This window comes from Desmodus rotundus, chromosome 6, assembly GCF_022682495.2.
Source record: "Desmodus rotundus isolate HL8 chromosome 6, HLdesRot8A.1, whole genome shotgun sequence".
In the NCBI taxonomy this organism is placed as follows: Eukaryota; Metazoa; Chordata; class Mammalia; order Chiroptera; family Phyllostomidae; genus Desmodus; species Desmodus rotundus.
The window spans coordinates 22,422,801-22,436,606 of NC_071392.1; positions in this window are offsets into that span (position 1 = coordinate 22,422,801).

The following is a 13,806-nucleotide window of genomic DNA, read 5'->3' on the forward strand; positions in this document are numbered from 1 at the left end:
CAAGTGCACATGGAACATTTTCTAAGATAGGCCACAAATAGGACACAAAACAATTCTCAAGAAATGTAAGATTGAAATCATATCAAGCATCTTCTCTGACCATAATGGTATGAATCTAAAAATCAATCACAAAAAGAAAACTGAAAAATACACAAAGGCATGGGAATTAAAACAGCATGTTATTAAACAATGAATGGGTCAACAAGATCAAGGAAGAAATCAAGCTATATTTGCTTGGCCAAAAAGTTCCTATGGCTTTTCTTAAAAAAAATAAAATACCTAGGAATAAATTTAACCATGGTTGTAACAGACTTATACTTAGAAAATTAAAAGATACTGAAGAAGGAAATTAAAGAAGATACAAGTAAGTGGAAGCACATACTGTGTTCATGGGTAGGGAGAATTAATATCATTAAAATGTTTATACTACCAAAAGCAATGTATAGATTCATTGCAATTCCTATAAGATACCAATGCTGTATTTCACAGAACTAAAAAAATATATCAAAAATTCATGTGGAACCACAAAAGGCCCCAAATAGCAATAACTTTCTTGAGAAAAAACAACAAAGCTTGAAGAATCACATTACCCAATATCAGACTATAATTCTAAGGCCATAATCATCAAAATAGCATGGTACTGGCAAAAAAAAAAAATAGACACATAGATCAATGGAATAGACTAGAGAGCCCAGAAATAAACCCATATCTTTATAGTCAATTAATATTGACAGAGGAAACAAGAACATACAATGGGCTAAAGATAATTTATTCAACTGTCCTTATGGGAAAATTGGACAGATATGTGCAGAAAAATGAAACTAGACCACCTCCCTACAACACATGTAAGAATAAGTTCAAAATGGATTGAAGACTTAAATGTTAGGCCCCCAAGCCATAAACATCCTAAAGAAAACATAGGCAGTAATCTTGGAAATTGCTCATAGCATATTTTTTTCTGATATATCTCCTCATGCAAGGGAAACCAAAGAAAAAATAAACTAATGGCACTACATCAAATTAAAAAAAATTGACACAACAAAGGAAACCATCAACAAAATAGAAAGACAACCCACTGAATTGGAGAACATATTTGCCAATACATCTGATAAGGGGTTAATATCCAAAATGTATAAATAACTTATAAAACTCAACACCAAAAAGACAAACAATCTAATTAAAAGATGGACAAAGGACCTGAATGGGCATTTCTCCAAAGAGGATATACAGATGGCCAATAGACACATGAAAAGATGCTCAGCATCACTAATTATCAGAGAAATGCAAATTAAATCCACAATGAGATATCACCTAACACCTGTCAGAATGGCTATCATCAGTTAATCAACAAATCAGTGCTGGTGAGGATGTGGAGAAAGGGGAATCCTTTTGCACTGTTGGTGGGAATGCAGATGGGTGCAGCCACTGTGGAAAGCAGTATGCAGTTACCTCAAAAAATCAGAAATGGAAATGCCTTATGACCCAGCTATTCTACTTCTGGGAATTTACCCAAAGAAACCCCAAACACTAATTTGAAAGCACATAAGCACCCCTATGTTCACTGCAGCATTATTTACAATCACAAGGGTCTGGAAGCAGCCCAAGTGTCCATCAGTAGATGAGTGGTAAAACAACTATGGTACATATACACAATGGAACACTACTTGGCCATAAAAAAGAAGAAAATTTTACCCTTTGAACAGCATGGATGGACCTGGAGAACATTATGCTAAGTGAAATAAGCCAGTCAGAGCAAGACAAATACCATATGATTTCACTCATATGTGGAATCTAATGAACAAATTTAACTAAGAAGTAAAATCAAGACAGACTCATAGAGAGCAGGCTGAGAGTTGTGGAAGGGGTGTGGGGTGGACAGATCATGCAACAAGGAAACAGGACTCATGGTCAATAGTGTGGTGATTGCAGGGGGTGGAGGGATACAAGGGGGACAAATGATAATGGAAAAAAAATACAATAAAATACTACAAAAATGTGGTTCTCAAGTAAATTAGTCCAAGGAAGATAGTGTCATAATAATATACTATATGCTTCAGATATGATTTGCATAGGCATAATAAAAGGAATTTTCAACATTTATTCAAGAAAATATTCTAAATGTACTGAGCGTATGGCAAGGTGGGGACTTTTGTAGTGTATTTGTGTGTGTGTTGGGAGTGGTGGTGATTAGCACAGTGGCCTTGACACTGGAATATTCAACCCTGTGGGTACACTGACACTCACCATCCTTATAGGACACCCCAGGGATGCCTAGAAATGGGTAACATTTTAGAGTAAGTGAAATCCTGACGTGATGCACTCGGCAGCATGATCCATTTAACATACCTGGTCTGCGGGGGCTTACAAAACCACTGAGTTGTTTTTGGTTATATATCAATCAAGTAGGTACTTTTGTTTTTAAACTACTAATTAAATTTAAAGACACTTGGAATACTCTATAAGATTTATGTTTATTTATAAACTAATGGAATGGAAAACCTAGAAGGAAATATGGAATTTTTTTGGAAGAGCTTGGATTATGAGAATTGGCTTCTAGCTCCAGTTTTGTTAGAGGTGAGTCCAACTTATCTACATGTCAAGGGACTGAATTCCAATTAGTTGATCTGTGGGTTAATTCCAGGGCTATTGTGCTGTGACAGATACAGAGAACATTATTTAGCAAGGAAAACGAGTTTTAACAGAGGCTTATATTTAAGAATTCACTGTGGGAGATAATGCCAAAATAATTAACACTCGTTTGAGTGATTATAATGTGCAAATTATATAGGAAAGACTATTTACCTGACATATAATATTACTTCAAGATAAATAGATTTATAATTCTAATTTGATTGACAGTTTTAAAGCCAAACTAAAAGATAATATAATGGAACTATCCTATTTTTTAAAATTTAATCTTTATTGTATTTTTTCCATTACCATTTAATCCCCTTAAAATAATGTCCTCCCCTCAGCAATCACCACACTGTTATCCATGTCCAATCCATGAGTCCTTTTTCCTTTTTGTTCAATCTTTCTTACCTCCCCTCCCCCATTAGCTATCATCCCACTCTCCATCTTCAGTCTCTTCCCATTTTCCTTGTTAGTTCAATTTGTTCATTAGATTCCACATGTGAGCAAAATCACACAGTATTTGTCTTCCTCTGACTGGCTTATTTCACTGATCATAATGTTCTCCAGGTCCATCCATACTGTCACAAATGGTAAAATTTTCTTATTTTTTATGGCCAAGAAGTATTTCCTTATGTAAATGTCCCATAGTTGTTTTCTATATTTACATGTAATCTGCTCCTTGTAATGCAGCCTAAAAATAGAATGCCATAAGGTAAAATTCCAACTATGCATGTATACTTATGAATTTTCAGAAGGAGCAAAACTTCAAAAACTTGTGAATTATATCAGAAAATGAAGTATTATCCATGCTATTTGTTTAATATTTATTGCTTTGTTGCAGAAATGGTTTAAGGTTTATATTAAGAAAGTCAAATATAGTAAAGGGACTAAATGTGAATTGGGGAAAGTTTATCTCATGTGTCATTTATATGATTTTTTTATTCAGAATTTCACATACATTTTAAAATTAAATAAAGAGGGTTTTCATTTTTCATGAACACCATATTAAGATATTATCAGAAAGCCTTAGAGGTTGATGGCAACAAATATTATCCAGCATGTTAAGAGTATATATTTATACTTTGGAACCCAATTTTTTCTTATTTTTATACTCAGACAGAATACTGAGATGGATAGAATTTTTTTTGTTTTTGCTTTATAATTGCTAGTCTTATGCTATAATTCCTTTTGCGTAATGCTTTTATAGACACATACATGAGATGCCACGGTGGATTAAATGTGCGACATCAGGGTAGGAGAGGTTGGGGCTGGTTGGGGCTCCCTATCTGCATGCGTGTCTCTATGGTATTCCTGCTCAATCTCTCAAATAGTTTGTTTTAACTAGGGAGGCCTTTCCTATACCACATTCTAATCATTACTTTATTTAAAACATTTGAAATATGCAAGTCTCCAATACACTACCCCTACCCAGTGCGTTTGGTGATGCTGCCCTCTACCTGGCATAAGGGGCATTTGGCCAAAGGCTCTGTCAGTCGACCCACTGCACTGTCCTGGCCCCAAGGGACTGGACAGAGCTCAATCACACACAGGTCATCCCGGGCCTGTGGAGCATTATGAAATAGGCATTTTCCCTTTCACAGTGGAGATGGATCTGGGAAGCTGTGAGGGGCCGCTGTAACCATCACAGTACCGTGAGAAATAGAGAAAAGGCGAAATTAAACCACTGATAGACACAGAGCCCGGTGGCCGCTTTTCAAGTTCTTCTAAGCCACACATGAAGCCAGGCCTGTTCTGGGTTTTTTCAGCCTGTAAGCGAATGAATTCCCATTTTACATAAGCATCCTAGGGAGGGTTTTCTTCCATTTTTGGAAGAAAATACCTGATTTTAATATAACATCATTCTTCTCTCCATTAATTAACTATTCATTAATAAATGCTTATCGAATGTTTGCTATGTTAAAGGGACTATTCTAATTTCTCGAACTATTCAGTGACCAAAAGAGACAAAGTACCATATCCTCGTGGAATTTATAGTATAGTGGGGCAGGCAGGAAATAAATAATAAACATGATACTTAGTAAATATTATAACACAATAAAAAGTAGAAAGTGTCATGGCAAAAGGGAAACTGAGGAAAAGAGGATTAGGAATGCTGGGTGACAGTGGAGGCTGACTAGTCAACAGGGAATTGTGTAGGACAGCCAATGGAATTTTTTTTTTCTTATTTGAAGGTGGTTTTAAAAATAATGTCTATAAATAATTTCCTTGTATTTTATTTCTAAAGCCATTCCCCAAACACTGCCTAGCTTTTTTTATTCCCATGTTTTTCTGGTCATTCTACTTATGGCCTTCTAGGAAGGGTACCTGGGATAAGTCACCTTTTTGCAGTCCACAGAGAGGAGGTACTGATCTTTGCTAGAGAAGATCATGTGGCATCACTATCTTCATGGAGATATATTGCAGTATTCTGCCTGCTCAGACTGTGGGGTCTGGAACAGCAGCTCCAGGGACCTAGGCTGTGACCTCAGAGTGCCTTTCTCTAGCCTCGATGCTTTTCTGTTGCATCAAACTGCAGGCTTCAGGTAGGTTAATAGTGTTATTGGCTCACAGCCATTTGCTGGCTCTCCCTGAAACTCCCTGAAACCCTGAGTCATAACTCACAGCAAAGAAGGCAGAGAAGATGGCACTGATGCTCTTAGGACCTGTTGATTTGATAGTTCAAAGGGGCTAGCTAACATAGTGAAGTGTGTGTGTGTGTGTGTGTGTGTGTGTGTGTGTGTGTTGGGGGGGCATGGTTAACAGCCTTGTGGTGACTTTGACCAATGAGAAACCAGTAATGGGATTGTGTCCTGAATAAATACTGCCCTATTCCCTTCCTAACAGAATGTTCTGAGACACAGCTTTTCCACGCCACCTCATCGCTTTATGTTGCTTTACCTTATTGTCCCTTTCCTCCATCCTCATGTTCCTGAGGTTGCAGCTTCCCAGTAAAATGTTAGCATGGCACTTTTGCCTCAGACTCAGTTTTTTGGGGAACTTCGGCTAGCACGCTATTGCCTATGAGGCCTGTCCAGAAAGTATTCAGTGATGTACTGTGAAAAATAGAGAAATGTATCAAGATACAAGAAACACTGTACATAGAGCAATGACGCCTCAGTCCCCTTCAAAGTAGGCGCCTTGGGACCTCACACAGTTCTCCCAGAACCATTAGCAACTGCAGCCCAGTGTTCTTTCTGTTCTGGTAGCAGAAGCCAAGGAACAAATTTTGTCATGCCACATGTCATGCCAAGATCCTGTGTCAAAAGCTCGGCACAATAGTTCTTGGAATCTCCAGATGAGCTTCTAGTTCTTGCACATCAGTGGCCCATCTTTGTTGATTGCAGCCTGTACATGTTCAACATTCTTAGGTGTTCTGTTTGTTGCAGGCCTTCCAGAATGTGGATCACTTTCCACACATTCTCACCCAATTTTGAAGCATTTGTGCCACACGTTTATTTGCATTGCAGTCATTGCATCATCCCTGAAAGCCTTCTGAATCATCCAAATAGTTTCCACAGAGGAACATTCAAGCTTAATGCAAAATTTGATGCATGGATGGAACTGGAGAGCATTATGCTAAGTGAAATAAGCCAGGCAGTGAGGGACAAATACCATATGATCTCACCTTTAACTGGAACATAATCAACACAAGAAAAAAGCAAACAAAATATAACCGGAGACATTGAAGTTAAGAACAATCTAACAATAGCCAGAGGGGAGTGGGGAGGGGACAATGGGGAGAGGGATTTTCAGGAACTACTATAAAGGACCTGTGGACAAAATCAAGGGGGAAGGTGGAGGCAGGGGAGGGAGGTGGGTTTGGCTGGGGTGGGGTGGAGGGGTGGGGAGAAAATGCAGATAACTGTAATTGAATAACAATAAAAATTTAAAAAATGCAAATAAAAAATTGATACAGATTCCTTGCTCTATTTGTTCAGTTAGTTTGAATGCGACAGCCTCTTACATTATAGAGAACAGAACAATCCCATTCAAAATGTCTCTTTAATTTCTATAACTCATGTTTTGCAGTTTTAAGCACTTTCACATCTACAAACGAGTGATAACTTTGGAAGGTAAGATTTCCTAAGTACAAAATATTTTTTCGGAAGTGTGGCTCTTCACAAAGAATGTAAGGAAACAAGCCTAATGTCAACAGCGTTACTCTTTTCCCCATATTTTGGACATTCCAACTTCAATGTTCCAGAAACTAAAGGTGGTTATTGAATTAGGTTTTTGATACTGTCATGGAAAAGTCATGGTATTTTGGAAATCATATTCATTTTATCACATATAGCAGATTGGCCAAGGTGCTTCTGCAGTGTGGGTCCCATGGAGTGAGGAAATGCAGAGGGACCAAGAAATATTCAGAGATGAGGGGTCCAGGTAGCTAACATTAGTAAATAGTAGAAAATGAGTTATAAAAACAATAAGGGCCCAAAAGTAAGGGACAAATAAACCAAAAACCCTACTTCAATGTCATGGAATTTAAGAGCCTTAAAGACGTATGTGAAATTGTCATTGAGCAAGAAAGCAGGGCGTGGTAAGAGCAAACACAGGAAACTGGGTTAGCTGCTTTCATGAGCTAGACTAGATCCTTCAGAGATGACAGTTATATCTATAGCCAAGGAACAGCCTTCCTTATATTTATGTGTAAGTTATTATCAATTCTAAAATTTTCTTCAGTGTATAATATATATGCAACTCATAGTTCTAGATGTTTTTTATACCTATAGTTGAGGTATTTTTAAACCTCAAACTTATTTTCAACACTTCCCCATCTTTCCCACTGTGTCTTCATTTTCTGAATTTTAAAAATCATCTGTATTCTATAGTTTTATGCATACAGTATAGGAAGATGGTGGTGATGGAGCTTCAATTAAGCATACAGTTGCTCCTAGGATTTAGTCTAATGTTGTCAGTAAGTGATGGTGTCATCTGAGAATAAATTTTCTTGCATTTCTGGTTAACTTTGCTAATGAATTGTTTGAGGCTACAAAAAATTAGCGACTCCATGGGACCTTGAGAAAAATACTTTTGGCCTATGTAGCTGACTAATTAAGCTATGACAATCAGTAGGTTATTATCCAGAGACTAAAAGTCAGTTTGTAGTCACCACAAAAACACTTTCTTCTTGTCACACAACAGTTGTCAGTTAACATGGCCCCATGCGCTTAGGGATATTCTAAAGAAGTAGACTATTAGAGTGAGAACTCAAATTGGTTTTATTAAATGTAGGAATTATTGAGCATTTCAAGTTGAACTTGAGGGTTTTTTTTTTTTGTGACTTTGGGCTCAGAATAATGACTTTCCCTTTTTTCAAGAACAATATTTTAATAGCTCATTAAAAAAACAATTTCCAAAGTCTATTTCAAAAGCTATTTGAATCAGCACCTCAAGTAGCTCTTTCAAAATACACTGTGATGAATAAAATATGATTGACAATTAGTTACATGTAGACTAAATTTTCCTCATAATACATACAGAATTAAAATTTCAGAGTAAAATAAAAAGGAAAGCAAACTATGTTTATTCTATCCTCTTTAGCATTCATGTCAAGATTCAGACTATATCCGAAGCGTTCTTGGTTTATATCTTTAAAATTTGTGCAGTGAAGAAATTGCTTCATGGAGTGGGTCATTGAGATGAGAAATCTGCAAGCAGCTGAGACTTGGTTGGAAAGTTTTTTACCAAGTACTCAACAGAGTTCAATGACTTTGATTTCAAATGACATATCACTTATCCAAACTGAACTTAATTTTCTAAGAAAAATTCCTTTGGCCTTGAAAAAAAAATCCTGAAACCCGAGGGAGACTTTCACACTGAGAAGGAATGCATGATGATATGGAAATTTGAATGATTAGAAATTAAAGAAAAATTAACTTAGTTTCTTTCTTTACTTTTCTGCTCCTGTATTCTTTAGACCCCATTGCTATTTTGGGTGACATTAGAATCAAAGGAGCAATATTTAAGGAAGGATGTTACTGTAGTGATAACATACTACAAAAAAGCCTTGGCAACAATCTGAGACACAGCAGGGGAGCTGCAAGAGAGCTATTTATGTAATGTTTAAAATTACACTAAATTAAAAAAAAATTCCCTGCTGGCCTTCAAGCTTTGTATAGTATGGTGTGGTATACCTGTTTAGAGTATTAGATTCCGACAATTTATGACACAGAATGGAGCACATGTTGACAAATAATGTTTACTTATGGAGAGTGTTTTCGGACATTCTGATGTAATTCAGCATCTAATGGCATTTTTCATTGGTTTCTAGTCCAAACATAGAGAACTATTACATGGAAATTATATATTTAAATAATAATCCAAATAATAGACTTCTTGAAAACATCAGCAAGGATAACTAAATTAAACAGTCAGGCAGGTGCATGTACTCTTGTGCTACATTTAATGTCCTAGGTCATTACTATAAAGCAAACCTGGATTTTTACATTATTATGTAAAAATTAAACCATATTAGAACTAAATAAAAAAAGAATGTTATTATGTACCTTCTTCGCATTCTCTTATGTTGTGATAGCTTTACTGAGATATTATTTACATACCACACAGTTCACCTATTTCAAGTGTAGAATTAAATAATTTTTAGTATATTTATGATAGTCACCATGACCAATTTTAGTGTCTTTTTATTACCTTAAAAAGTAACCCCATACCCTTTAACTATCATTTCTTATCCTATGCCCCATCCACCAGCTGTAAGCAACCTACTTTATGTACCTATGGATTTCCCTATCTTGAACATCCATATGAATTAATAATGTAATATGCATTCATTAGCTGGCTTTTTTTCACATAATGTAATGTTTTCAAGGTTCATCATATTGTTGCATGTATCAGTACTTTATTTCTTTTTATAACTGAATAATACTTCTTTTTAAAACATTTTTTCTCTTGTTCTTTTTTATATTTTATTGATTACGCTATTACAGTGGTCCCATTTTTTCTCCCCTTTCTCCCCCTTCAACCTGTACCCCCTATCCTCCAGCATTCTCCCCCCACTTAGTTCATGTCCATGGGTTGTACACATAAGTTATGTGCCTTCTCCATTTCCTACACTATTCTTAACCTCCCCCTGTCATTTTATGCTTACCAATTATGCTTCTTATTCCTCGTACCTTTTCCCCCATTCTCCCCCTCACTCTCCTCTCCCCCCCCACCCCGACTAATAACCCTCCATGTGATCTCCATTTCTGTGATTCTGTTCCTGTTCTAGTTATTTGCTTAGTTATTGTTTTTGTTTTTTAGGTTCAGTTGTTGATAGTTGTGTGTTGTCATTTCACTGTTCATAGGTTTTGATCTTGTTTTTCTTAGATAAGACCCTTTAACATTTCATATAATAAGGGCTTTGTGATGATGAACTTCTTTAATTTGACCTTATCTGGGAAGCACTTTATCTGCCCTTCCATTCTAAATGATAGCTCTGCTGGATAGAGTAATTTTGGATATAAGTCCTTGCCTTTCATGACTTTGAATACTTCTTTCCAGCCCATTCTTGCCTGTGAGGTTTCTTTTGAGAAATCAGCTGATAGTTTTTTGGCCACTCCTTTGTAGGTAACTGTCCCCTTTCCTCGTTTTTTGGCCACTTCTTTGTAGGTAACTGTCTCCTTTCCTCTTTCTGCTTTTATGATTCTCTCATCTTTAATCTTGGATAACTTAATTATGATGTGCTTTGGTGTGGTTCTCCTTGGGCCCAATTTCTTTGGGACTCTCTGGGCTTCCTGGACTTCCTGGAAGTCTATTTCCTTTGCTAGATTGGTGAAGTTTTCCTTCATTATTTGTTTAAATAAGTTTTCAATTTTGTTCTTCCTCTTCTCCTTCTGGCAACCCTATGATTCATATGTTGGAGCATTTAAAGTTGTCCTGAAGGTTCCTAAGCCTCTCCTCACTTTTTTAAATCCTTGTTTCTTCATTCTGTTCTGGTTGGATGTTTATTCCTTCCTTCTGCTCCAAATTGTTGATTTGAGTCTCAGTTTCCTTCCCTTCACTGTTGGTTCTCTGTATATTTTCCTTTATTTCACTTTGTATAGCCTTCATTTCTACCTACATTTTGCAACCAAGCTCAATCATTCCTGAGAACATCCTGATTACCAGTGTTTTGAACTCTGCATCTGACAGTTTGGCTATCTCTTCATCACTTAGTTCTTTTTCTGGAGTTTTGATTTGTTCTTTCATTTGGACCATATTTCTTTGTCTCAGCATGCCTGTTACATTGTAAGGGGTGGAGCCTTAAGTATTCACCAGGGTGGGCAACCCACTTCTGTGTTGTGGTGCTGTGGGGGATGGGTCAGAGAGGGAACAATGCTGCTTGCTCAGCTCTTACCCAACTTTCAGTCACTTCCCTCTTATTCTCAGGTGGGTGGGTTTGTGTATATTCTAGGAACCCGGGGGCCTCTCCAATGGACACTCCTGTGAGACTGAGAGTTTCTCCCACCCTTGCCACCCCACAGGTTTTACAGCCAGAAGTTTCAAGTCTTATTTCCCTGTGCTGGCACCATGGGTTTGTGGTCTGTCTCACTCCCCAGTTGTTCCTTTCAGCTTCTCCATGTGGGAATGTGGGAGTGCCCCATACACCATCTCATCTGTGAAGTCCACCGTCTTGCCACAGGTCCCGTCTGTCTGTCTGTCTGCCCGTCTCCACCCCTCCTACAGTTCTGGATGAATGCTTCTTTATCTCCTTGGTTGTCAGAGTTCCATGTAGTTTGATTTTCTGGAAGTTCTTGTTGTTTTTTGAGACCACAGCATCAGCAGAAATTTGAAACAGAGGATATGAAAACTCAAAGAAAGCTTTAAACAGACAGTGAAATTGACCTTTAAATGGGGTCTAGTGGAGGAGGGAGTGGTATGATTTTCCACTTGTCTTATTATATTTTGTATTTCTTTAGGACTCATATTTTGTGTTATTTATTGGAAATAAGGTACTAACGTTGTTATCCTTCTTTTGGTTGTGTGAGGAAGTGAAGCATTTCTATCTATGCCTCCATCTTGCCCGGAACTCTCAATATTATTTCATTTTATGGATATTGCATTTTGTTTGTCCTTTTATCAGGTGATGGACATTTGAGTATATTTCCCTAGACCTAGTATTATGAATGGTGCAACTTACAAAATTAGTATACACATTTCTGTGTGGGTATATGTCTTAACTTCTGTAGGGTCTCACTCTTTTTTTTTTTTTTTTAAGCCATAAGTTTTGTGAGAAGAGACACTCTCTTATTCTACCTGAAGCTTTTAAGCATGAGAACAAAAAAAGTGTTGTATTACATAAATATCCTATCAGGAGGCTTATTATCAACAGGTCGATATCTCACCCTTATTTGCTCACGTTTCAAGGTATTTTTATTACCAGCTCCCCACTCGCTATAGTTGTGTAGAATTTCCAAAGATGAGTTCTAATTCACTTAGTGAAAGCTCTCTATCCTTTCTTTCTATGGGATTCATATCTCATCCTTTCTAAAAGACTCTCAAGACATGGATAACGGAAAAGTACTTTAAAAATTACAGTTTTGACACTAAAGGTATTTAGGTCTCTATAAGTAAATCCCAGTAGCTTTTGCATTTTAGTATTGAGAAGCTCAGTATAGAAGAGAAAGTTGCTCATGGAATGTTTTTTTGGTAGCATCTAATATCCAGTTCAAATCATAGTTAGCTACGTTTTTTATTTAATTTTCTGGACAGCTATATCATAATGTTTGGGTATGAACCACAGTTTTAAAGATTTTTGGTAATAAATGTTAGATGTTTAGGTTTCATTAAAGTGTAAATTCTTAGTTTAAATTTAAGACCAAAATTTGGCCCTTAATGTATAATTGGTATTTACTTAACATACTCAAAGTTGTAATTTGGATCCTTGTTGGAGGAAGATAATTTTAAATATAACTGGTGGGAGACCACAGCATCAGCAGAAATTTGAAACAGAGGATACGAAAACTCAAAGAAAGCTTTAAACCGACAGAGAGATTGAACTTTAATGGGGTCTAGTGGAGGAGGGAGTGGTGTGTGTGAGTCTCCACTTGTTTTATTTTATTTTGTATTTTTCAGGACTTATATTTTGTGTTATTTATTGGAAACAAGGCACTAAATGTTCTTTTTTCAATGTTCTTGTACCAATAAAGCAGTCATAATAGTATAAAAAAGCAATCATGTCTCATAAAATAGAATTATTATCCTTGAAAAACTGAGCAAACAATTGTATTTTAAAGATGTTTTTTGTACATTTTGTGTCCTTGAGTAGATATTTTTCCAGCCCTACTTGCTTAATTTTCCACAGAATGATTATATATTACATATAAAACAATGTATTTAAGTATATAATATATAACAACTACGTATGTCTTAAGTGTTTCTGTTAAATTAACATATCACCTAATTTTTCATGCCCACTTCCCAGAATTATGTTTTTGATTTTTAATAGTAAAGCAGAGTGGTAAACAGGATGGAATAGTAGTGTATTTTCAGAATCTTCTGCAACAGAAACAATACAAACTTCTCCTGTATAAAATATATTAATTCATTTTGGAAACAAATGTTGGTTGTAGTTCCATACAGACACACACATACACACACGATTGTAAATATATCTTAATGAAAACTCAATTTATAATTACATGGGATAGAGAAAATTAAATTCGCAAATCATCCAATAAACTATTACTTCACAAACTCAACTCAGATATGGTAGAGTAAGACTAACCTACATAATTCTACGTTCTTGGTAATATTTACGTATGTTATCTATCTGTTGAGATAACTGTGTACACACATATATACACACTTCTCCACAGTAAATCACATTTAATTTTGGCAACCATCCTATTTTTCCATTTCACAGATTTTGAATGTGAATCAAAACCCTTCAGATAAGAATGCTAGAATTGAATGGATTGTGAGGATGCTTGCAAGCACTCAGTAAAGTTACTAAAATCATGCACTTGAATTGGGCAAGTTTTATATGTGTAAAATATACCTAGAGACTGCTTTAAGAATCAAATTAGAAAAAATTATAACATCTTACACTTATGTTCTGTTTGCCACTTACCAGGAACCATGGTAAATACTCTTCATGGTTTGTCTTATTAATTATTCATATTACAGGAAACAAAACTTTGATCTTTTTCCTTCCTTGGAGCTGGTGCACATCAGCACTCTGATTTT